The sequence below is a fragment of the Hoplias malabaricus genome, chromosome 3, assembly GCF_029633855.1.
Source record: "Hoplias malabaricus isolate fHopMal1 chromosome 3, fHopMal1.hap1, whole genome shotgun sequence".
NCBI lineage: Eukaryota > Metazoa > Chordata > Actinopteri > Characiformes > Erythrinidae > Hoplias > Hoplias malabaricus.
Genome location: NC_089802.1, coordinates 47,316,779 through 47,342,789, shown reverse-complemented (window position 1 = coordinate 47,342,789; position 26,011 = coordinate 47,316,779). Strand labels below are relative to the sequence as shown.

The 26,011-nt window shown below is 39.2% G+C and overlaps 1 protein-coding gene across 3 annotated transcripts in view; it reads left to right on the top strand.

The window, feature by feature from the left end:
- Positions 1 to 26,011, top strand: part of grm4 (glutamate receptor, metabotropic 4) — a 217,397-nt gene that overhangs the window by 111,489 nt on the left and 79,897 nt on the right. Inside the window, exon 1 of one of the 3 annotated variants that reach the window (XM_066663944.1) lies at positions 11,776 to 11,946. The exons of the other annotated variants lie outside the window; for them this stretch is intronic. The gene's annotated coding sequence lies outside the window, so the exon portion shown is untranslated. Of the gene's footprint in view, positions 1 to 11,775; positions 11,947 to 26,011 lie in introns of those variants that run through there. 3 annotated transcript variants of the gene reach the window in all.

Below are 26,011 nucleotides of genomic sequence, written 5' to 3'. Positions count from 1 at the left end.
GCACTGTATGTTTGGGGGCTTAAAATCTACAGCTGCCATGAGTAATGTGGGGGAGGGATTAAAGAGATAACTCATGTTGGTTTCTGAAGGGCACAGCCATGAAAATTAAATGTTGTCATGATGCCTTTAGCTACTAATTACACATTGTGCTTGGCCAGTGCATTCTCTGCAAGAGAAACTAAGGATGCAATACTGGGAGATATTGATTCAGCATGTGGACTTGTCTCTGATTTAATATGTCGCTCTTGGGCATATAGACCAATGAACTGTGTAATAGCACCTTTGCAGGTGGCCAAGATTTTCCATTGCAACAAAACACGGAAAAGTAGACTGTGGGTTTTATCAGATTTGTTTACAATTCCCCAAAGCAGTTCAGCAAATTCATTGGAATTTCTATGATAAACGGATAAGGTTCTGAGACAAATTCCCACATGTAGATTTATTGTTACATTTTCAGGATTTTTGAACTGGATGATTTATATGCGCTGATTAATTTACCACAGTAGCACGTCGGCACACAAAGCTCCGGTGGAAGTCAGTGGCATGTTTTGCCAGAACAAAGGCTTTAAATAGCGCAGTCTTGAAAGCTCGGCGCTCCCAGTTTGCCTGCAATAATTGCTTACTAAACTTGTGTCAAGACAGTGAAGATGGGAAGCGGTGTTTCTGTAAAATGCCAGATAAACACCGTTAGCAGTGTCTGGGTTGGTACTGTGGTTGTTACTGTGATCCGTGTGCTGCCCGTTTTCCTGTTCTACGCTGTGGATGTAAATGGGTGCATGTAATTCCAATGCATTTCCAAGCCCTTCTGCTAGACATGGCCACATTTAGAATTACTTAGCATACTGCAGGGAATTTATGAGACAAGGATAATGGCACGCGTGGTCTCCATTCCCCTTAGGCCAGCAGATTTATTGTGCCTTAATTATTCATGATCCCTGAGATACTTACATGTTTACACAAAAAAGAAGGTTATTCAAATTGTTAAAGCAAAACAAACAGTCGTGTGTCAGGGCTTTTAGGAAAGCACACAGGGCATTTGTACGGAAGGAGGTAAGTATTTAACTCACTTGGCTATGTACATATGCCGCGACTTCATTATCATATTAACCTCAGGCTCTAGGTATGTGAAACATTTACAATCTGTGAATTTCACCCACTTTTATTTACTACCACCATGGCCCGTAGGTAAATGGCTTTAGAAACAATACATACCCTGAAAAAGGCACTGCCCCTCACAGTGTGAGTGAACAAGCTTGCTATATAATATTTCTCTTACATTTTGCTTCCGTTCTGTCACTGTTTTGTTTTTATACACCATGCAACTGAAAGCCCCCAGTTCCGAGACATGAAGGTGGATGCTAGAAACACATTTAAAAGGAAGGGGATATTAAATGGATCGATTGTCTCGAGAAACCCATGGCCGGCTGCTCTCTGTCCAGCCAAATGGACGAGGAGAGGGCTGGACGAGCCAGGCTCGCGTTACAGTGCATTATCCTGTGATTGTACATGTCTGAAACTGGACCCTCTTTGTGCTGAATGGGAATGTGCTGCTGAAAGGCTACAGAGAACTGACAGTTACAGGAGACATCAGATAAAAATCAGCTTTCACACTGTTTGTCTCTTTCTTCGAATAATGTATCCAGGCATCACCTGCGTATGCGTGCTATTCTTATTTGGTTCAACCAACGTTAAAGAATAACAAAAGCTGGACTGTGTTGTTATATGTAATCTAAACTTTGCTGAATAGCAATAGCAATGCAAATTTGATACTGTTTGATTATGGCTAAATTAAATGCTTTCATTTTAATTCACTTTTCATCTCAAATCCATAAACTCACCCTCTCGATTCCAAACACAATGCCTCTAACTAAACTTTTCCACTGCATGGAACATAATTGACTCTGCTCGGCTCTTTTGCTTAACCTCTGGTCAAATCTGATACCTGGTCCCTGGAACCAGGTATTGTTAGTCCCTGCTTGCTTACAGTTTCATTGGAGCCAAGTAGGTACTTAATCCTGATGTGTAAACCCTGCAGAATGATGATTGACCAGAAAGGCCTGTCAATGACCATGAAATGCATCATTTCAGCACAAATCACTTAAGTTACAGCAGCTTTCACGTTTGTTTCTATCCAACTCACAATGGCAGCTTGTAACATTACTCTGAGGTGATTTCAAGAGGTTCAAATGCTCCTTGGGTCGGTAGACAATGAAAATCTCAGGCGAAAGCTGAACGTCAACAAGGAAAATGGGTTTTGCGATATCGCCTGCTCCATTTGGTGGGGGAACTATGCTAGCGGAAAAGCAACCAGCTAAAAGTGAGTCAAGTCGAGGCAAGCCGAGTTGAGACGAATGGAGTCGATCCCATTCAGTGGAAAAGCACCATAAACTAGGAGGCAGAAGTCTAGTATGTGGTTCCTCCAAGATATGTTAGGCTAGACACAACCTCTTTTTGAACTTCTGCTTACACAGCATCATAGGACAGATCATCACACTTGGAGGAGAACACTAATTACCAAATTGTAATATGTTAGTTGAAGGAAAACAAGGTAAGAATTGTATTTTTCTCTCCCTTAATTTGCAGAGTGTAATTCACTGTTACAGTACTGGCCTCACATCAAAGGTTTTCCGACCCACCTCTTGCATGGTTACGTAGTGCCATTTCTGCAGGGCTGATCCTGAAGTAGCAATGACAGAGGCCACTATTACAGGACAGCGAATATCACAAGTATATTAAAACTGTGATTTTAAGGTAAAATCGTACCTAATGTTCCTTTAGCAGAGGTCCACTTTTATTAATGTCATGCAGAATGATGGGATGGATGTAGGGACTATCAAACCTACCCAGCGAGTCACAGTGCTTGTTGGCTCTAGGCACCAGCTAGCATCATATCACAGAGACGTTGCTTCAGTAAGGTTGACACACAGCAACTACCAAACTTGCCTACTTCATTATAGATTTCATAGCCAGAGAGAAAACATGAAATCTTAAAGAAGGCACACCATTTGGGACCTCCTAATGACCTGCCTGCTTTAACACCTGACAGAATACCTCTGTGGGTATTGGCTAATTAACCAGAGTCCTACGTTTTATACCAAAAGGGGTCAATGTCTTATGTGTTTTTTATTTTTTTATTTCCACAGTACTGAAATGTTGTTCTACCTTTTTATCTTTAAAACTACCTAGCTAGTGTTGACACTGTTAGGCGCTAGTACAGTTCAGCTTAGTTCCTACAACATCCAGAAGTAGTCCAACATGGTAAACCTGGGTCTGCACATTAGTGTTGAAGAAACTCATTGTTCTGTGCCTCATAGAAGAATTTTTGTAAAGCTTCATCAGTGTGTGGTGATTTGCGTCTTTGTCAAGTAAAGTTAGCTTTGCCAAAGGATGATTAGTTTAAGGTGGAAATAGGCTAGAGAGCGCAATAACTTATTGTCTTTAGGATGATCTTTTGCTGTATTAGTGCTGAAGGAATTACGTTTTTTGATGTGTTTTTAGTGAGGATACAATTTTGAACAGTTACATAGACTCCCAGGCCTCTTCTATTGTTAGGCATCCATTCTAAATGTAGGAATTTAGAGTTGTGTTCAAAATTTCAGATTAGGTTGAAGTGGATTCATGTCAGTGTTCTGTAAAGCTTGTTCAGTTTCATAATAGATGCTACAGAAGAACACATTTGTGGGCAGAGCATGGATAAACAACTTGGCAGTACTGTCTAACACCTTATTAAACACATGACTCAGTTTAATTTATAGATTGCATTTCACATTAGGTACATTGGCCGTTGGTATTATCAGCATGTGTCCTATTTCCATCTCTTAAAAGGGTTAAGACAGGCAGCATCGATCCGGTAAAATTAGGTTAAGGAAGTGTGCACAGGTTCTCTTGGGAAATATAGGCAAATGTATGGCACATGCAGTCGTGGGCCATCAGCTCTTCAGGGACTCGTAGCCATGCCCCAGTAGCTGCTCTTTTACTGAGCGGTGTCCAATTCCTGCTGGTGTTCTGCTAGAGCCAGGGCCTAGGCAGCAGGCCGGAGGAGGGACCATTAGCCACAAGCGTGGCGCCGTGTGAATGATGTGGCGCTCCAAAATGATCCTCCAGAGCCTCATTTTTGTAGCCAGTGCCCTCCGCCTTCTGCTGCCCACTGCCCACTGCTGACCCCCTGCACAAACACACTCAGACTGGACTCATCAGCCTGCTCACTACCCGCTCCCTGTCCGCGGATGCTTTATTAGTGCTTGCTTATTCTGTACATTATATAGTGTACTCAGCATATAGCCTTTGCCTACTGGGAAGGCTTTACGCTAGACAGGTTTTACCGTTCCTGGGAGGATTTGTTTGCATTCAGCCATAAATATTAGTCAGTTCGGGCACTGGTGTTGGATGATTAGTTCCGGATCACAAAAGCCAATCCAGTTCATCCCAGATGTAGTGGATGGAGCTCCACCATGTCAAATAATGATTTCCCCCTGTTTCACAGCCTAAAGGGCTATTCATGGTCTGAATTTTAGGGATAAAAAAAAAAAACGCATGTGACATTTTGAAAATAAACACTTGTATATTAACGTCTTTCACACTGAGCTTGAAACTGATGGACTAAGATGTTGCATAAATTTTTTAGTTAGAGCCTGTTCTAAGTCACACTGACCACTCAGAGCTCGGTTGTCCAAATGAGCAGCAAGATGGTGTCAGAACAGCTCATCTTGTTTAGACCAAAAAACAAAGGCTTATAGAATATGCAGCATACTGACTATAAAAATGCAGAAGTTAAAGAAAATATGTTTTTTAATATCAGATGCAACACGCAGAAGCAGAGCCTCAAAATCCTCACTATTGAAGTAACTTCGGAACAGCTCCCTACACAGATCCTGATTGAGGAACTGGAATGTTTTTCCCTGTGTCTTTTCTGTAGAATGGGGTGAGCCCACTATATGCATTGATTAGCTGTAAAAAGATAAATTTATCATCACTGCTGCTACTACTCAGGGAATCCATATATTCTTCTTCTTCATCCAGCTTCTTTTTGAGATTTCACAGTGTTTAGATAAAAAAATGCACCAGAGTTGGTGTTAAGGTTCCACTGCATTAAAATGCGCATGTTTTTTTTTCTAATCCCATTTCATTCCAAGCTCATGTATGGAGATTATACTAAATTATACTAACTGTGTATGCATGTCTGAACATCAGCGGTATGTCCAACATGTGTGCACCTTGATATAGCTGAATTTATTAAGGGATGTCTACAAATGTTTTAGATATGTAGAGCATGGTAACGCTGGAATAATAAGCACACCTGCTTAGTTTATAGTAAGCCTTTTTTTTCAGAGGCAAATTAGGCCAAGAGCTACTTGTGTGTACTAATGTGTTTTTTTCCAAACCCAAATTAGGTCTAATGTTGCACCAAAACAAATTTCAGTCGACAATCTCTCAGTCCATACGGTCGAATAACATAATTTTAGATTGCATTTGAATGTGTTTGGACCAAGGTTATAATAGTTTGGGATTTTTTATTATAGTTTAGTTTAGTTTTATTTTGTTGTAATTGTTTTTTTCTAATTCAGTTAGTTTTCCCCTTGAGAAGTATTCCACATATTTTATCACCCATTTCCACTACAAGACACTTGCTTTTATCTTTCTCACAGTAATATTCAAAGAAATCCCATATAGGACTCTGCTGCTTTCTCCTAAATTTTGCTGTCGACATTTTGCAGGCTAGTGTGGCGAGCAGAAGCAGACTATAAACAAGTGGCGTCATGGACCATGAGGTGCCGTACAGTGTTGGCAGCTAATGTAATGTAATGTAATGTATCGATTTCATATAAGTCTTGGACAAGGCTTGGACAAACACGAAAACGAAGGGTATTCTATCTACAGTTTCAGTATGTTTTAGTTAGATTTGTAAACACATAATACAGTTCCAGTTAGTTATCGTTATTTTCTTTTAATTACCGTTTTTATTTATTTCAGTTAAAGAAAATGTTTTTTCAATTTCTGTTTTCATTATTTCATAGATTTTCGTTAACGATAATTACCCTGGTTTGCACAACTGACTGTTTTGTTTTATATGTGCTAAGACAAGAACAAAGGCAGTAATCTAAGATTACAAAAGTAAACCACTGAATGTGTTTACATGCTAATAATATAGGCATCATCTGATTATATAACCCAGCTTGTATAATCCCCTTAAAAAAAAAGCACATATAAGCCTAAGGCCATCATGCCCAGTGCCAAGCATTGGCTAGAGAGGGGTATATAGGCCCCCAGCATTGGGCTGTGAAGCAGTGAAACTGTGCTTTTGGGAAATGGAGAACCGTCTAGTGACTTTAGAATGAACTAGAGTGGGGCTTGTGCTTCAGTAGAAATCGTGCTACATGACTTCATTAATTCTCTTATGTCTGAATTCATTAGTGAGTTTTATCATTTGTCTGTTTATTCAATCATATATTCATTTATTCTCTCATCTATCTGTAACTACTCCACCTTGATCAGTGTCACAGTGGGTCCGGAGCTTACCCAGAACCAATTGTGAGGTAGACACACGGCCTGGACAGGGCACCAGTCCATCACACACTTGCCCAGTCACTCACACATGTAAACAATTCCACTCAGTCAAACCACCTAATGATGTGTGGGAGGAGACAGGAGCACCCAGAACACAGTCAAGCAAACATGGTTCGTGCACACCAAACTCTTCACATACAGTGAGCTGAGGCAAGGGTCAAACACAGGACCCTGAGACCCTGGAGCTGTGCTGCAGCAACAGTACACATTGTGCTAGTGTACTGCCCTATAGCACATAGTATATTCCCAAGGGGTCTCCCATCCAAATAATAAGTAGGCCAAACACTACTTAGCTTCAGAGATCAGATGTGATTGGACATTCTTGGAGTGATACAGCTGTGAGTATGTTCCATTGCATGATGTTAATTTTTCCCAGAAGAGCAGCAGGTGGGAACAAAGTCCAGATAGATACCATTGATTTTAGACATGCTGGATGAGCTGTCCACTAACTTTTGGTCAGAATGTAAGTGACCATTTTTGTAAAATAATGGAGTTACAAATGGTCTGCAAAAAAATCATCTGATGGGCCTATGTTATGTGTATACAATTTGATTACAGTTCAAACTGACCCATACATCATTTTTGATCAGATTACTTAAGTGCATGTAAACACGTTGAGTGAGTTATTGGTAAAATCAGATTTTTGTGCTGTTATCAGATTACTTGGGACATGTAAACATATACACAGTGTACTTTTTCACCTACTGAGCCTAAAAACATTCACAGATTTGTTGCTTATGGCTACAGTGCTTTGAGCCTTGCTCCATAGATGGGTAATGTTGACATTTTTTTGCTGTATCGGATTACTTAAGGTGGAAATATCTGCAAATCTGGGAGACGGCTAACTGCACGAACTAAACAAGCGGAAGTGGATCCTCTGCTTTTGTAAAGGCACAGTACTCTGGATTTTACTTAGATTTTTCTTCTTTCTAAATAAACCTTCTTTTTTAAAGTAAGAGAATAAGAGTAGACTGAGCATCTGTTGCTCATGGAGCCAGTTGCGGTGCCCCATCATTTTCTCCCCACAATCTGACTGCTCCTTTCATCATAGAACATCTTGAGTGATCATGATTGTGTCTGTGGTGATAATCAAACTGTCAGAGAAGGACTGTAGCACTTAATTGTGTTTTTGATGTGTATCTATTGAGGCTTTTGATGATCAGTCCCAACAAAAGATGTGGTGGATTAGCTGCCCCTCCTTTGATGTTCTTCACATTGTGCTGCTGTGTTTCAGAATGAAAAGATATGTCCTCTTTCTTTGTATGTCAAGATTTGGAGGCTTTTTAAATTGGAATCAGGGCTAAGAGAGTGTAAAACACGGGATATCACGCTTCAAAAGGATTTTAAAAATTTTCAAAATGAAACCATTTTAAGTCATTTTCCCTTTGTCAGATGATTTTTCACTGGCGCTTGTGTGCTGCTAAAGGGAAACTCAGAGATTCCACTGCCTGGGTCTTTCATTCCTGCATGAGCACTGCATGGTTGTGTGATCAGAATCCATATAGTCCTGATATGTACACTAAATGTCCAAAAGTTTGTAGACACATCCTTTAATAACTGACATTCACAGATGTTCATGTTCAGCAATGCACAGTGTCAAAATCTCCACAGAAAGGCCTTGAGCATTTACCAGTAAAATGGTAAAGCTCCAGCTCATGTAAAGCTGTACATAAACTGAAACCATCATGCCCAATGACAAGTGTGGGCTAGATGGGTATTAAAGTCCCTCCACATTGAGCTGTGGAGCAGTGGAGTAGCCTTCTCTAGAGATGGAGCTCCATTTCAATAGTATAATAGTAGATATTCCAAATAGTAGAATGGGGTTTATAATTCAAAACTAACGCCCCAACATCAGTGTTGGATTTTACCAATGATATTTTGGTTATATTCAGTCAATGCAATCAAATCCCCACAGCAATTTCTTAACATACAGGGGGAAAAGTAACAAACTCCTGTTGTTTTGTACTGATTGTTTCTTATAAAATGAAGGATATATACAAAACCACACAAGTGTTATGTATATTATTTCCATGAGTCTGTGAACCAGTAACAAACATAGAAGACTCACATAGAGCTGGCTCCAGTTTAAACAGTGTTATTCTGATGGAAAATATTTTTTCATCGACCCCTGAAAGACTAGCACAGTTAACACATGGTTTTTAAGAAGGAAGAAAATTGATGCAATGACTGCCATGAATTGCTCACACTAGTGCCGGGCAGTTAATGAAAATTAATTTAAATCAACATTCATCATTTCTATTTGACATATTCTTGTCTGGGTTTTTTTTTTTTGCCCCCATTTATTCTGTTAATGCTTCCACTGTGTGTTCATGTCCCCATAAAACCATACTACCATGAGTGTAGTCACGTGATCCTGCCCTATCCCATCTGCCACATGGAAGCAACATGGAGGACAACTATGTTTCAGTGATCAAAGTTAATCCCACTAGTCTGTTTCTTCACTTGAAGCACAATCACATAAAAACAAACAAACAAACAAACAAAAACGGACAAGCTCCCAGCAACATTAAAATAAGTAAAAATCCCAGCTTTAATACCTGGGCATATATACAGCCTTTGTCTGTTAGCTATGAGGGCAATAAACTAAAACAAAATCATTCATTAATTGTAATTGAGGTCAAATATTCAATTAATCATGATATTGATTTGCAGTAATATCGCCCAGCAATAGCTCATACTCATAGCTGAGTGAAATACATAATCAAATTATTGTAATATCTCCATGACTCTCCCTCAGATGCGTACGCAAGAGGAAGAGAAGCATATTTCATGTTTTCCATGCACACAGTCCATAAACATAAGCAGAAAGAATTTGGTTCACCCCTGAAACTACCACAAATGGCTTAAGTCCATAGAGTTTCACAGAGCTTAAACATTTTGCATACGACTGTACTTTTTATTTGAGACATGATGACCAGGTACTATGAAATACATTCTGAAGGACATCTCCACATGTTTTACAGAAGAATAATGCTTATTTCTGACTCATTCTTTTGAATTCTAAATTCTTGACTGGCTGTTTTCATGTAGAGGTAATTCATTTGATCCACTTTTTCAAGCTTCAGCCTGTGTTCATGATCAAGACAGAATGTGGTTTCTTCTGTTGAGGGAAACATATATATCATAAGATATGTGGGACCGAGCAGTGATACAGATTGCTGCTGTGGATTTTTCAAAGGGAGTGCGTCTCCATGAAAAATGCATGAGGCCGACATGGATAAGCGCAAGGTTGAACTCGGTTGTGATGCCTCCTCCATCGGAGGCTGGTGAATTGGGATAGAATCAAACACAGACATCTTGTTGTTGGAAATGGAGAAACATGTCAAGTATCGTGGCTAAGACTGAGATCGGAGATGACGTCGGTTCAGTCCAATCCATGTTGTGTTCTGTTCTGTAGGCAGATGTGCCTGCCATCTTTGTGAGGAATCAGTGGGAGTTTACTGAATGGACCCTGATTGATCTGAGAACCCCTCAAAGCCTATTGTATGCTATCTCCTGTTGTGATCTACCCATGTGCTTGGCAGCTCTGCTCAAGGTTTGCTTGCCTCTCCTTGATCCCCTGGGAAATATTCAGTTGAAGCCTGTCTCCCTCTCATCAGGGAAGATAGCATTTCAGGATTAAAAAAAGTGCATCCACCAAGTAGGAAACTTTCCCCATTTCCATATCAACTTGGAAGATTAGAGCAAAAAAATTCCTCAAGTTTGAGAACTCACCCCAACATGTCATACCCAACCTTCTTGGCTTACATTTCATGTTAGTCTGGTGTGAAGATTGGTTAAGACGCTGAGGATTAATGTACTGTATGTAGGCCTGTCTGTATTCATTTGTCCTGAGCTGTAAACTTGAACAGATGTCAGCCTCAAACCTGTAGAGTTCTTTCTAAAAGCCTAATGTCACCGGCATAATACAAATTGAAGCAATGTAGTCTTGGCCTCAGACGCTCCACCACAAAGATATTATAGCATTTGATATATATGTGGTCAATTTATTGTTACAGTTATCTGCACTAGAGCTGCAAATAATTATTATTATTATTTTTATTCATTAGCAAGCAGTTAATTAGTAAGCACGGTGGCACAGCAGGTAGTGTCGCAGTCACACAGCTCCAGGGACCTGGAGGTTGTGGGTTTGATTCCTGCTCCGGGTGACTGTCTGTGAGGAGTTGGTGTGTTTTCCCCGTGTCCGCGTGGGTTTCCTCCCACAGTCCAAAAACACATGTTGGTAGGTGGATTAGCGACTCAAAAAGTGTCCGTAGGTGTGAGTGTGTGAGTGAATGTGTGAGTGTGTGTTGCCCTGTGAAGGACTGGTCCCCCCTCCAGGGTGTATTTCCGCCTTGTGCCCAATGATACCAGGTAGGCTCTGGACCCCACGTGACCCTGAACTGGGTAAGCGCTTACAGATAATGAATGAATGAATGAATTAGTAAGCAATTAAACAAACAAACCAAAAACACAAATAGCTAATAAGGTGCACCTAGGAGGCAAGCTGCTACACCATTTAAGGTGGAATGGGGTGGCAAATTTGATTCTGAATAGATAGCATTTTTTTTTTTATTGAGAGGTATTGTTTGTAATTAAAAAATTAAACAACTCATTTTTATTAGACAAATGAGAGAACACAAAATATTGAAAAACACAAAATGGGATGGGGATATTGCTTTATTTCTGCTCCATACCTGGGTAATATTGACATATTGATATTTCACTTAAAGTGGAAATATCTGCAAATTTGTGAGACGGCTAACGGCATGAAAGTAAACTAAACAACTAGAGTTACAAATGGTTTTCAGCGTTAGTTCAAACTGTGAGTAAATCTTACAGAGAAATTAAACTTCAGTTCCTGAAACATACCATTTCACCTTAAAAGACACTAAAAGATCATGAACGTAAACAAACCAGAGATAATTGCAGTTCCCCACAATCTTAGACGTTCCCTTTAATATGTTGACTGGTGACCTCTCTCCTGCCAAGCCCAGCAAATGACCAATCACGACAAATCACCTGTCTTTGTTTTCATGTCAGCTGCTCTTGGTCCTGCTATTGGTTAACACAGGTGTCAATCAATTCTGACCTACCAGCGTCTGTTACCCAACAACCCCGCCCCCACCCCCACGCCTCGCAACACAAATCCCCAGCGCTCATTGGTCCAAAGCAACCGCCAAATTGAAATACACACAACGCGCACAACTTCGTGAATTCACGAAGATTTTACGTTAATATTTTCCATTGCCTGTTCGCAAATAGGTCTGGAATGTTATCATTACGCAGAAAGTAAAGGCATGTTTACTGCGGCGTGAGTGAATACAGAGTTTCACCAATTTTTTAGGATCTTTTCACCGGGGCACCACATCTCCTGTGACAGTAAGTGTTTTTAAAGACAGTATCTTTAGTTATTTTACATGTTTACAGTGATTTACAGGGCGGTGTATTTCAGGTGTGAACTCTCAGGACAGAGCTGGGTGTGCAGGTAGCGCTAGTTGGTGTAGTTCTGAAAAAGGAGAGTTGGTGTGGTGAAATATGTTATAAAACATTTGACATTATCAAGTAATTAATTTTGTTTAGAGGGTACTGGAACTTAGGGATTTAAAGACGCAACAACAGTTAAATTATTTTTTTATAATCGACGTTGTCCATTATGTCGACTAATTGCTGCAGTCCTGATCTGCACTGCTGTGTTTTTGTCAGAAACAGGCTTGGGTAAGCACATTTGATTTTTGTTAACTGTGCCAGTAAGCAGCCTCTGTACAGTCGCTGGACTGAAATAATTTATGTATAATAATTTATGTAAAACACATCTCACTCAGGATTATAGTCAGAATTCAGATTTGGGGGTCCAGTTCTAGACCATTTCACTGTAAAGACCTGCACCAGGTCTTAGCAGAAGCAACTCTCAAGCTGTATTTATGATAGTTTTGCTTCATTCCCCTCCTCTTCCACGTCAGAGCTAATGTTTTCTTGCAAGAAGCCGAGGGCTGATAGAGGTATCAGCTAAAATCCCTCTGCAGCAGCGTTGTCTAATGTTCCCCTTACTCCTGCAAGATCTCTTAAACCATTTGATCGCAGCACGTGCAGCCGTTATCTTCTCAGTCCCAGTTTAAAAATACTTTGTCTTCCCCCCCTCAACTCATCATATGTTGATAAGCATAACACATGTTTTGTCAGGCATTAAATATACATCAGAAGAGCAGCAAAAAAATGTAGAGAATACTTCATTCAGAATAATTGCTGGTATTGGGTTTCAGCTAATTGTTTCATGCTATTGTTTCAGTACTTTAATCACTGCAAAAAATGGTTATTTGAATCTGATATTCATATATTAGTCAATTTTTCTAGAATCGTTGAATATTAAATAAACTAAAAACAATCTTTAATAAGGAAAACGAGTCAGTTTTAAAGGGAAATATTTCCGAATCGTTTTCATTGTGCCAGGTCCAATCAGAGGTGTCCATCCATCCATTATCTGTAACCGTTTATCCAATTTAGGCGGGAATACACCCTGGAGGAGACGCCAGTCCTTCACAGGGCAACACAGACACACACACATTCACTCACACACTCACGGACACTTTCGAGTCACCAATCCACCTGCAACGTGTGTTTTTTTTGGACTGTGGGAGGAAACCGGAGCACCCGGAGGAAACCCACGCGGACACGGGGAGAACACACCAACTCCTCACAGACAGTCACCCGGAGCTGGAATCGAACCCACAACCTCCAGGCCCCTGGAGCTGTGTGACTGCGACACTACCTGCTGCACCACCGTGCCGCCCCAATCAGAGGTCTGGGGTATCTGGGGTGCCAACAATGCCTCACACAGTATGACTGATATCAGCAGAGAACTGATCTATTAATACATTCCTGTAACTATTGCAAGGTTGTGCATACTTTGCAAGATGCTGGCAACAGTAATATTCAGTTGTTCATCTGAGTTTTGGTCTAATTAGCCATAATTATAGTGCATTATTAATTTTTAATCATACAGTGCTTTTCTTGTATATGTGTGAAAGGTCATGCTGTTTGGACAGATCAAGTGTAGCTTTTGCTGCATTTAATTGAGCTAACATTTGCATGAATTCATTTGCAGCCCGCTGAGCTTTAAATAGCTGCAATATGGCCAGAAATTACAGCAGAACATAGTGAAGTCTATGAACGTCAAAGGCACATTTCTTGCTGACATATATTGGAGTGCACAGTATACTTATTTGTATGTTTGTGAAAGGTCACACTGTTAGTTATTATAGGTTATACTGTAGTTTATAACCTTTTTATGTATTATTTTATACCACACAGTGATTCAAATGATAGGTCACTGCAGTTTCCTATCGGAGCAGGAGTTATTACAATATTTATCTTGATTTACTGCATCACAATATATACTTTTTTTTTCTTGAGTGCCTTAAGGATATCACCTGTGTTTATTAGTCCATTTCACTTGGATGTTGAGCTGCATTATAGAGAAGTGCTCAATTATTTTTTATTAACTCATTTTCATTATTACAATAACATAAATTCCCCAAACTTTAAATGCCAACTTTCCCATTTTTCCACTCACCCCCCTCCATGGTCTTCAACCTGTAAATGTAGATATAAACAATTAAGTAAATTATTAAATAATTATTAATGAATAATAATGATACTAAATAAACATTTTATTAAATTAAAACTTTAACATTAGCTTTATTTTCATAATTTTTGCTAATATAGTTTTGATGGTAGTACAAGTAGATCACAACTGGCCTCACATTTTCTGTGTGACTCTCTCTCCTATCGTCACTCAGAATGATATTGATTAATTCAGGGTTGTATTTTTCTCCTCCAAGTATATTGAGCTCCAAAGATTTTACTTTGTGCATTTCAAAAAAGTTGAGACAGACTTCCCATGTCTTGAATGAAGGGTAGCATTGTGTAAATAGGACATATCTAACAGGGTCTGATTATTTATATATAAAGGGATGTCAATCGATTAAAACATTAAATATATATAATTGTATAGTATGTTGTACATGACACATTGGCAATCTGAATCTTTTTTATATGTACACACACTTACACAACACCCATCTAACTTGAATGTGTTGAATTTGGAATTTGAATTTTTTTCTAGCACTTCATTGGCAAAATTGGTTTAGTCTCACCACTGTGGTTATAATAAGAGTGTGTTTTGTGAAGAGGTCAATTCAGATTAAGTCTGGGTTACCACTGAGGCATTCACCCTGCTACCTTCAAGTTCATGTGGCTCACTTTTGTCAGAAAAAGAGTTGAGGGAGCTACTGATCTGTCAAATGTAGTGACACACAATGACAAGGAGAGGTCATGTAATGCTTCATGAATATAAGTAATGGTTTTGTGATAATACAGGGACAACAAATGGAGAGGAGATTAGAGACCCTATATCATTCATTCGTGTCACAGCAGGCATTCAGTCAGCGGGGGGTGGGGGTGGCTCTGTTGAGCTGAATAAAAACTGGAGGAAAGTGTACAGTACTTTTACCTTTTACTTAACCTCTAAGACACCTTAGAGCCGAGTGGTCAGATGAAAGCTATCTAAGGATTAGTTCTGCTCTTGGATTTCTAAATTTGGAGAATGATATAATTTTCTGCTTGGGTCAACATATCATGGTTTCATTGTGGCATGCGAGGCAGGGAGAGAGGCACACTGCTGGGAGACCTGTACTGTATCTAATTGAAACGGCAACCTGAGAAACAAATCAATTGTTGCAGGAAGTACTGGCCACTCTGTTGTTGGCGCAGTTATCAGATTTCTTTACAATCCACTAACACCGGGCTCTGTTATTGTTCTTTTCCTTTTCAGAGGTGCTGCGCGCTGCACTCAGTGATCCAGGCTTTTGAGTTGAAAGTGTAATGAGAAATTGCATTAAGTCATGAAATCTGAACAGAAAGCCAGCTCTTATGGACCTGTAGCAGAGCACCATCCACTGACATTTAGTAAGAGGCATTATTTAAAATCATCCTCTCAAAGTGTGATTTGTCATTTCCCACATTTTGTCAATTACTACTCAGAGCAAGAACTATTAAAATTAAAATAGACTTGATTATACTTGACCTCTTCTGCACCTTGCTCCAGCTCCTGTGTAATAAACATTTCAGGTATATTTTTAGGGAACATATGTCCTATGTATTGAACATTGGGCTCAAATAATAAAAAAAAATAAGTTACAAAAAATACAGCAGAAGGCAAAGATTATTACAATTAATTTGGACCATTTTTATCAGCCAATTCCTCATGAACTGTCATTAAAGGCAATGCAAATTAGATAATAATAAACTGTAATCTACATTACAATAATATAAATAACACACACTCTTACTCTTAAAGCTTTAAAGAATTATTATCCAGAGCAACCCTGTGATTTCACAGATAGCAAATTTGGAAGGCTTCTCTCTTTTCTTTCAGCCTATTTTTATTACCAGGTATATAAGAAACTCTTAATTTATAATGACAGGCTTGCAAACTTACCCTTGGGCCAACTTGAATTAAACATTATGGGGGACATGAAGAGACTTCTGGGGCTGGATATGGACATATGATCCAGAATTGTGAGTGATTATATTAAAACTATGAATAATGCATTTCATTTTTCTTCAATTGAAAGGACCACCACTGTGTGGGGACCCCTACTGAATTTGGCAAGTCAGGTCAGGTTGAGTTTTGGCAGGTAGACTGCTCTGTTAGTCTGCACACTCTGCTCCGTTACTCCAATGAAAGCTCTGTTTCCTTGGTATCTGCTGCAAAGCCAGCACATGCTGTCTCCAACTTATAAGAGGCCAAACACTGCTTTTTGTTTCAACATCAACTGCGTCATTGAATTTCTCAGTATGCTTTGAGGAGAATGCTTTTGATTTCCCAATGATAGGGTCAGCACTAATACAGTGCACCCCTCAGTCCTGAGTCTGTTATAGAAGGTAGCTACACTTTAAGCTATACTGGTGTTTTTACTCACTGTTGCAATTCAGCATGCCAAGTGCTGGCTGAACTAGGAAAGAAGCAGCCAGTCAAATATATGCATGTGGAAACTGCAGTTTTACTGTGTGCTGCATATTTAACATCCCTACACTCTCTGTTTCACTGCTGCAGCTATTTTCAAAATGGTCTTTGCAGTTTCAGTACCATAGATTTTCTCAAGCTGTGCCATGGGATTGGAGAGGCATTGCCCCCATCAGCTTTAACTTTGGGTGGACTGGTGACCCTATACTGATTTGATCAGTACATATACAAGAAGAACCAGTTTATGCCTCAGAGAGGAAAGGAGTATTTCTAAAAAAGTATTTGTTGAGGACTCAGGAGACTTTATGGTGATTCTACAAAATTTCCTTAAGAGAAATAACACCAGAAAAAAATATCTTTCTGTCGCAGATGACATTTCTAAGTTATTTATAGCATCAAAACTGAAAAGATTAGTGTTAATGAGAAATGGATGAGTGTATGACTTTAGCTTGGTAGCAGATATTTGTAAATGTTATTACTTCAGCAAATCTGGGAGCAGTGTGAGACACTGAGCTCTTCACTGAAGCTCTGGAGGGCACATGAGAGGTACCTGGACTTTTTTTCCTTTTCCTTTTGAGAGTTCCACCTGATCCCACTGTTGTCTAGTATAAACTAGTGTACTCTGTACAGCAGATAATAAGATGATCTCTTTGTTGATTTTTTTTGTCATTTGGCTACATGGGCTCAGATTTCATGGCTGTTTCTTTCTGTTTGTTTCCTCAGATGAACACGTATTGTCCTGTTTGTGTGCATGTGTGAGCTGTTAGAAATATTCAGATAATTTGGATTGCTAATGTAAAACACAGAGAGATAATGAAAGATCTACACTGTTTGCTATTTCCACATTCACTTCCATGTCAGCCTACCCCTCCACCTGCTTCTCTTTCTCTCCGGAAGCACTGAGGGAAACAGAACAAATATATGATTTAGCAAAGCACTCTACCTTCAACTGCAGCTGTATTGCAACCAAACATCAAATTCCTCAGCTCATCTTTCATTTTTGTGCTTTCTTCAAAAAAACAGAATATCAGCTTTCTTTTTCACTGTTAGGATTTTCTAAAATGACTAAACAGGTTTATATGTCTGTGTAGTTTCTCATAAAAGTCTCTGCGTCACAGTGGAGAAAGGAATCATGGATAAGCCTAGCACACAGGCTCGCAGACTCTCTGACGTGCAGCTACGTGTCTTGAGGCTCTGAAATTGCATTTTTTTTTGCCATAAATTATAATCATACACAAGATAAGATGTATAATATTCTATGCCAATACATTAGAGCTTCACATAGGGCCCACAACACTCTCGTCCTACCTGCAGCCACCAACATTCCTGTTGAATCCTACACCTCAACACCTCTACACTTAATCATAATTAAAAATTTATAGTGGTTTTATTTCAGAATACTGTATCTTAAATGTGGCTCACCAAATTACCACAGCAGCGTTTTTTCTCACATCAGTCTTAATTCCACTGTTGTGTTGGCATTAATCTATCCTTACCACACATTCATTTTCCCCACACTGGTTTAAATGTATAATACATTTTAATTGCATTTACTTACAGTTTCTAGTGACACGATTCAGTAAATATTTGAATACTTGAAGTCTAACTCTGAATATTAATGGAGAAGTTCAGCCCACTGTTTTTCAGTGTAGTTTTGAAGAAAATAGGTAATACGTACCAATAGGTAATATTTATTCATTCACTGTAAGCTCTTAACCAGTTCAGGGTCGCGTTGTGTCCGGAGCCTACCCGGAATCACTGGGGGCCAGTCCGGCCAATTTATGCTTCTGCATCAAATCTAGGCCATAGGCAATACATAGGTCCTGCGTAGCTGCGTACTCTATACCATAGCCTGATGCACACCTCGCCAGAACTGTGGCAACACTTTGCCATGGTGCAGACCACAACTACTGTGATTGGTCAGCAGTCAGACGAATATAAAAATATGAACTCCTCCACACTAGGGACAGCACACAGCAGCAAATTCATGGCAAGGGATTTTCTCAGATGTCAGTTCGGACGTCATGTAACAAATACGGACGCCGTGTAATCTCAAGTGGAAATACTTGAGGTAAATATACTGGCACTCACAGGGGGCAGTGTTTCAGGTACCCCTTTTTCACGGAATGGAACCTACACAAGTCGACTGGGCTCTGCTCTTTTCATTTTCCACTGGCCAAAGCTGGTACCTGATCCCTGGAATTGGGTACTTTTTAGTCCCTGCTCTCTCCTGGTACAAATCAAGCCGAGTAGGTCACTCAATGTTAAGTGTAAACCTTGCAGAGTGCAGATTGGGCAGGGAGGTCTGTCGGTCATCATGAAATGCAGAGCTTTGGCACAAACTAGCCACTTGCAAAATTTCTCAAATTACAGCAACGGTCACATTTGTTTGTATCCAACATACAACGGCAGCTCGTAATATTAATCTGAGGTGTTTTGAATAGGTCCAAACGCTCTTTGGGTTGGAAAAAAATATAATGTAATATAATCGCAATTTTTTTGTCATTGTACAACGTACAACGAAATGTGTCTTCCCCATGTGGCAGTGAACACACACACACACTAGTGCACTAGGGGCTGTGAACACACACCCAGAACCGCAGGCAGCCATCTCTGGCGCCTGGAGAGCATTTGGGGTTTTAGTGCCTTGCTTAAGGGCACTTCAGCCATGGATGTTCCCGCTGGTCCTGGGGATCAAACCAGCAACCTTCTGGTAAAAAGCCTGGTCCTCTAACCTTTAGGCCAGGAAATGTCATTATATAATGATAAATTCAAATTTTTCATAGAAAACTGGTGAAAGTCAGTATGCATGTACTTGTTTGTGTGAGCCATGATTATGTCTTAGTATAATTTCCAAATTTGTATATAATTTCAATTGAATAATGTTACCTTTTAAATACTAGAGAATGCTGTTTTTTTGCCTAGTTGCATGAAGGAGGGCTATTTATAAACTTGTATTCGTGAGCTCTTTTAGTTCTTCCCGCAGAGGTGTGGCTGGGCCATGCTTTGAATTCTGATACAGCCATGAGTCACCTTCCATTGAGTAATGCAAACACCTTTAATATTATAAAACACAATCTTACAGAAAATAAACACATGTCTGCTTGGGTGAAAAAAAGGCAGTGTAAAATTTGCCTTGTATATGCTGCTGTAGAGCGTATCATATGACTAACTCTGTATCTTTAGATTCTTCCTGTGATGCAGTGGATTGTTTTCAGGCCTTTGGATGAACATGGTCCATTTCCCCAGGCAGGAATACTATAATATGCACCTATTACATGTCCCTATTTACTGTAATTTGCTCTAGATTAGCTGAGTATGAGTTGACCATATGCACACAGCCTGTCTGATGATCAATGCTGTGATTACTATGAGGCCTTTGATATTTTGAGCAGGAAATGTACTTCATGAAATCTTAATGGATTCAAAGCTTTTCCTGTGCTTGTAAAGCAAAAAGCACTGCATCTCAAGAGGATATGAGAGAGAGTGAGAGAGAGAGTCAGAAAAAAAGAAGAGAGAGACTCCAAATTTGTTTCCTCTGAAATCATGGACAAATCAAAGATCAGAACCATGAGAACAACATCACTGAAGTGTCTATGTATATCCTCTCATAGGGTAAAACAATAACGACTGAAACATGGTCACTGCATCTCGGTACCTAAATGTGCACATGGGAAGCGTTTGGGAGCATTTTGTGTTAGGTCTGTTTAGAATTTTCAGTTTGAGGGTTGAACTAAAAGCTTAGCCTTAACTTATTGCACAGTATAAGCAGAGTTAAGAATGATTTAAAGGGAATGTCTACGATTAATCACAGTACTCTCTGGTTGTGTACATTCTGAGGCTAATTGTCTTTTAATGAGGTGCGGCATGTTTGAGGGGAAAAAAACAATGTTGTTGGTACGTGGATGAAGTCTAACTTGTCTGTAAATTTTTATTCACCGTTTAAATTACCACAGAAACTTATTTGTAACTTGAGTCATTTAGTTTTGTAGCACTGTCTGTAATGCAATGTCTCCTGAATGCGGAGACTCTTTCACTTTAAGTAATCCAAGCGTCAGTCAATATTACCCACCTATAAACCCGTCATGAGCAATAACGTCATTTTGTTTCATGCTTTTCAACGCTTGGGGTTCTCTCCGTTGTCTAAAACAACCCCATATGCTTCTGCGATGAGCAGAGAGAGAGACGTTCTGGCATACTGGACTGGACAGTTTATTTTACTTCTCATTTACAGACACTGGGGCATTATAAACACAACAGACTGGTTTCCAGTGTGCAGACAGACTGGAGAATTAGCAAGTGGTGAGGAAATGCCTTCGGAATTTTGTAAAAAGTATTTTTTTTTTATTTTTTTTATATTACAATCATGAACTGTGCCTTTAATCATTGAGTGTGTTTGTGTGCATTTAATACTCAGATAACTGCACCGAATCAGATTTTGCTCATAATCTGATCACAGCATTTACATATACTTAGGAAAGCAGATATTGGGAAAGCTCTGAGTTTACATGAGTTCGGCAATGATCTGATTTCTGATTTACAACGGCCAATAATATCACAGAAAGACGGTACGTAATCTTATTTACTTATGGTTTTTAATATTACGCTGTGCTGCTTTTCCCACTGTTTTCTCTACACTGTTGCTGAGACAGAGACAAGGGTTTTTTTTTTTTTAATTTTTTATTTATTTGTTTATTTTTTAACTGTTCTTTTAAACACAGTGTGTGGCCCTCCATTACAGAGACCTGAGCTGCTGGACGAGGCAGACCGCTTGATTTTGAGACCCGCATGCCCTACATTACTCTCTTTTTCTATAGACTATAAACTGGAGCTCTTCCAAAGAACCCCACTTCCTGTAATCTATACCACCAAGCCTGTTATTTATCACACAGATAGGGTGAGAGCCACAGCAGGCTGGAGGGCAGAAATATCTCCTCATATTTGTTTCTCACCAGATAAGATAAGAACCCTATGCAGAACATTAATGAGACATGGCAAAGTGTTAAAAAACTGTTAATAACTAAAATTAATCATGTTATTAGGAGGAAAAAATGTTTGCTGCAGAGTAATTTTCCTCTCTGTTTTCCTTCTCATTTTGCATATAACTAGATTTTAGCGTTCACATGCTGCAAGAATTTGAATCAGTTTGCACACAAAGGCATTATTAATTAACATATTCTTATTTAAACAGCATGGCCCTGTTGTGGCATAATAATGACTTGCCCCAACTCTGGTGATCCGTAGCAGGAACATGATCACTAATGAGCTTATGGAAATCTAAAGTTCCGGAAAGAAATTGCTTTCTCCGTGACTGTACCCGGCGTAGCAGTTTGCACAGTGAAATATTCTTCCACATGAGTTGATAAATTGTCCAGAAAAGTTGGGAAAAGCTATATGGCTTTCTCTGTGGCAAGCACATATTAGTTCCAATGTTCGGTGTTATGCCAGAATAAAGAAATCCATCCGTCATTTTCATCAGCTCCAAACACTACACTGTCTGGCAATTTATTAACACTTACTCATCTAAACTTTCTTCTGAACTCAAGTATATTAATAATGAGATTTTTCCCCCACTGCCCCATTTCAGCAGTAGGAACCTCTAGTCCACTGGGAAGGTTTTAGAATTAGTGTTGAAACTTTTCTGTCAAGATTTGATGGCATTCAGCCACAGAACCAATTAGTGACGTCAGGTACTGGTCCCAAAAGGTTTCCCAATTCATCTCAGTGGTGTTTAGGCCCCATCCACATGGATCTGTTTATTTTTAAAAACTGAGATTTTCATATCTCAGTTTTTCAAAATATCCCCATCCAGACGAATATAAAAAAACTGCATTCTCATGCCAATCCTGTAGGGGGGCATAGTACCTCTTTAAGAGAGATGTCAAAACACCACAATTTATGAGAAAATCCCAAATCACACCATAATCTCTGTTATGGAGAGTGTTTTCAAAAACATCAGTTTTCAGTGACTTAAATGGCATTTTTGTGTAAACGCAGACAAAAACCTTGTGGCCAGGGCCTTAGCGGTGCTCCATCTCTCAGGAAAATGTAGCAGTTCCCTATTTCAGTTCTGGAGGGCTATTTAACTGTCTGTCTAATGTCTGGCATTGAGCACGGTACCTTAAACTCTCAGAATAAAAGCTACTCCACAGGTACATTATTGTCCCTAACGTTACTAACAGTGTAAATATACCTTTAAATGTACAACAGTGGTTTTAAGTCCAGTTGTGTTCCATAAAGGTACATTACATTCTCTTCTCCAGAAGGATAGGGGAATATTTGTAAGCTTTATTTACAGAACGGTGTAATATAAAAGAAACATAAGTCCTGGAAATAGCACATATGAAACTGGGCGTATGAAATCATCACAACTTTAAAGTCTACAATTATTGTAGAATATGGTAAAATTATGTGATCCTTAAGGGTACCACCACAATGACATTTTTTCTGAGAGTGTAGGGCTCATGTGCAGCTGCTCCACAACATTTCTTTCTGTTAGGGAATGCTTGTCTCTGGATAACTGTGTTAACAATACACTTGAAATTACTTCAATACATTTATTATCAGGGGTGTTGTCAAAACATTTATGGTTGTGTGTCCAAAATGAAATGTATATTTTCGTATTTTTTTATGCTTCTCTGTCTCTCTCTCTCTCTCTCATGCATAGACACACACACACACACACACACACACACACACACACACACATACATGCTTGGTGTCTGGTTGTGCCTCTGTCTCACATTCCATGTTCCCCCTCGTCACAGTATCAAAGCTCATCATAAGTTCAGGGCATCGTTTTTGTAAAATATTGTGGCTCCTCCAGCGTTTGATAGATGAATGAATAATAAATCTGTCTGAAGGGGAAACACACAGAGCCGAGAAGTTGTCGGAAAGGCAATCAAAGCTTTATCCAAATAAGCCTGTGACAAAGAGCACTGTAAACAGCAGGACACATTCGGAATGCTGGTCAGTCGTCTGCTTTTTGTTTGGTAAATGTCAGCTGAGGTTTGAGTGCGGATGAATGATGATGGCTGCTCTGTACCCCGGCGTCAAAAGAGAGGAAATGCTTATTGTTGCTGTGGTGGCACCAGACTTAATTACTTGTCCTGAGGTTTGGTGGGGAGAGGAGGCACAAAACAAATCTAGTGGAAATATGGATACTGCTTTCTGCAGGGAGAATAGAGCAGCTACAGTAAATTCAGGAGCTGAGTTTCCTCTCAGCTCCAAATGATGTGTGGTGACTGTGTTACTAGCCACTGAAAACAGGACTAAAGGCAAGGCTGGAGTACTTCCTCGTAAAAGAGTAATTCATAACAGATCGGTAATTATTTCTATTAAACTGTAATGGGACATTTTTACTTATGGATTCTTTGGAAAAAGTAATATACAAACAGTTTGTTCCAACTGGAAAGTGCACAAATTACACGCAAAGCCATCAGTCCTTTCAGTACATTCTTTATAAAGGCAGTACTTTAGTAGTTCCTCGTCAAACTGCATTTCCTTACAAAATGCCAATTACAGCAGTTAAACTGCAATAGGAATGCTTTACTTATTACTACCTGTGAAGTGTAATGTCACTAATCTTTTCAGCCTATTTACTCTAAAACACATACAAATCTGGTCCAGCCGGGACATCCGCAATTGAACCCTATAGTCTTTTTAGTTTATTATGTATAAAAGCTGTGTTGTAGTATTTACTTATCAAGCTGTAACTCTTTACAAAATACCTAGTACACCTAACAATCTGCAATGACAATACTTCTTACTTCCTAGTAGATGTAATGTTACTACTTCTACTTCTGCATCACTCGCCAAAAAGGCCTAGAAACCTACCTGGAACAGGCACAAATGCCCAATAGCCCTTTCAGCACATTATTTTAAAAATGCAGTGTTGCATTACTTACTCCTTAAACAGGGATTGATTACAAAATACTAATTACACATATTAAACTGTAATTAGATTAATTTATTTGTTCTGTTCTGGGAAAAGTAATGTCACTACTCAATACTTCAATGTTTCTTTCTTAAACTCATACAGATCTGTTCTAACTAGGTGAAATAGCTACTGAAGAGTGTCCACAGGTGTGACTGGACGTGAGTGTGTGTTGCCCTGCGACAAACTGGCGCCTCCTCCGTGTTGTGTTTCCAATTGATTCTGGGTAGGCTCTGGACCCACCTGGAGCTTGAACTGGATAATGAAAAAATTAATGATCCTGTATGAAAACTGAGAAACTAGAAAAACCTCCTTAAACAGCTTTGAAATAAAATCTTTAAGAACAGAATGTAAGGATAGAGTCTGTGTTGTTTCAGTGAGATTGTAGTTATCTGTTCTTGAGCATGGGCCTCTTAAAACTGTTAGCTGATTTTGAAAGAGACCTCATCTTGCGTTGAGGTAAGCAGTTTCTGTGTTAGAAAAATGTGACTAAGACAAGTAAAGGAATTTTTATGAAGTAAGTAACTGTAATGCATTACACTACTTTGTTACAGGACAAAGTAACAACACTGCTGTGGATCACCCACTACTGCATTACTGCGTATCAGTGAGTTTCAGTGTGTTCTTGAGTGTGTAATATCCTGCAATGGACTGCTGCAGTGTCCAGGGTGTGTTCCTGCATTTAGTTTAGAGTCCAGATAGTCTCTAGACCCCTCACAACCCTGATCAAGGTGAAGCAGTTACAGAAGAATGTAATCATGTATGATTACTCTTTCATTGTTTTGTTGATGAATTAATAGTTGATAATTAGTTTTGTTTATAGTACAGACACACTGTGGTCTAAAATTGGAGGACCTGCAGTAGTTTGCCCATTTTGGTTAAGTTACCGATTCTACTGTGTTGGGAAAGCTTTACACTACATGAAGGAACATGTTTGATGGCATGTAACCATGAGTGTTTGTGAGGTCAGGTTATGATTTTTATAATTATTTTGAGTATCAAAGGCAAACACCTTCCAAATGTTTAAAATGGAGCATAATTTTTACTGTTGGTAGGTTTTATTTTAGGTTTTAACTTATACACTGTTATATTTCATCTCTGTTGCTTTACTGGGACCCCATTAAAAGTGCAAAGAGGATAAGTTAAATAAAAGTGACCATTTTAATATAGATGGTGCTAGGCTGTAAAATGCTAATAGGGTCAGTAGGAAATTGGCTGTGACCAGAGAAATTGGCTCTAAACACTTCAGGCTTTATCTGACGGATGTGTTGAACTTCATTAACACACCGTGTCGAAACAAGACAGCTATTTTATCAAAGCTCATGCGCAAAGTTTAGATAACATTATTGAGATAGTATTTGAAGGTGATCTGTCACTTTATCATGTGGATTTCTGACAGACACAAATGTGTGGGATACTACAGGCAGAAAGATAGCATCCATCATTTTAATGAGTTTATAGATTTGAAACAACTGGAGTATAAA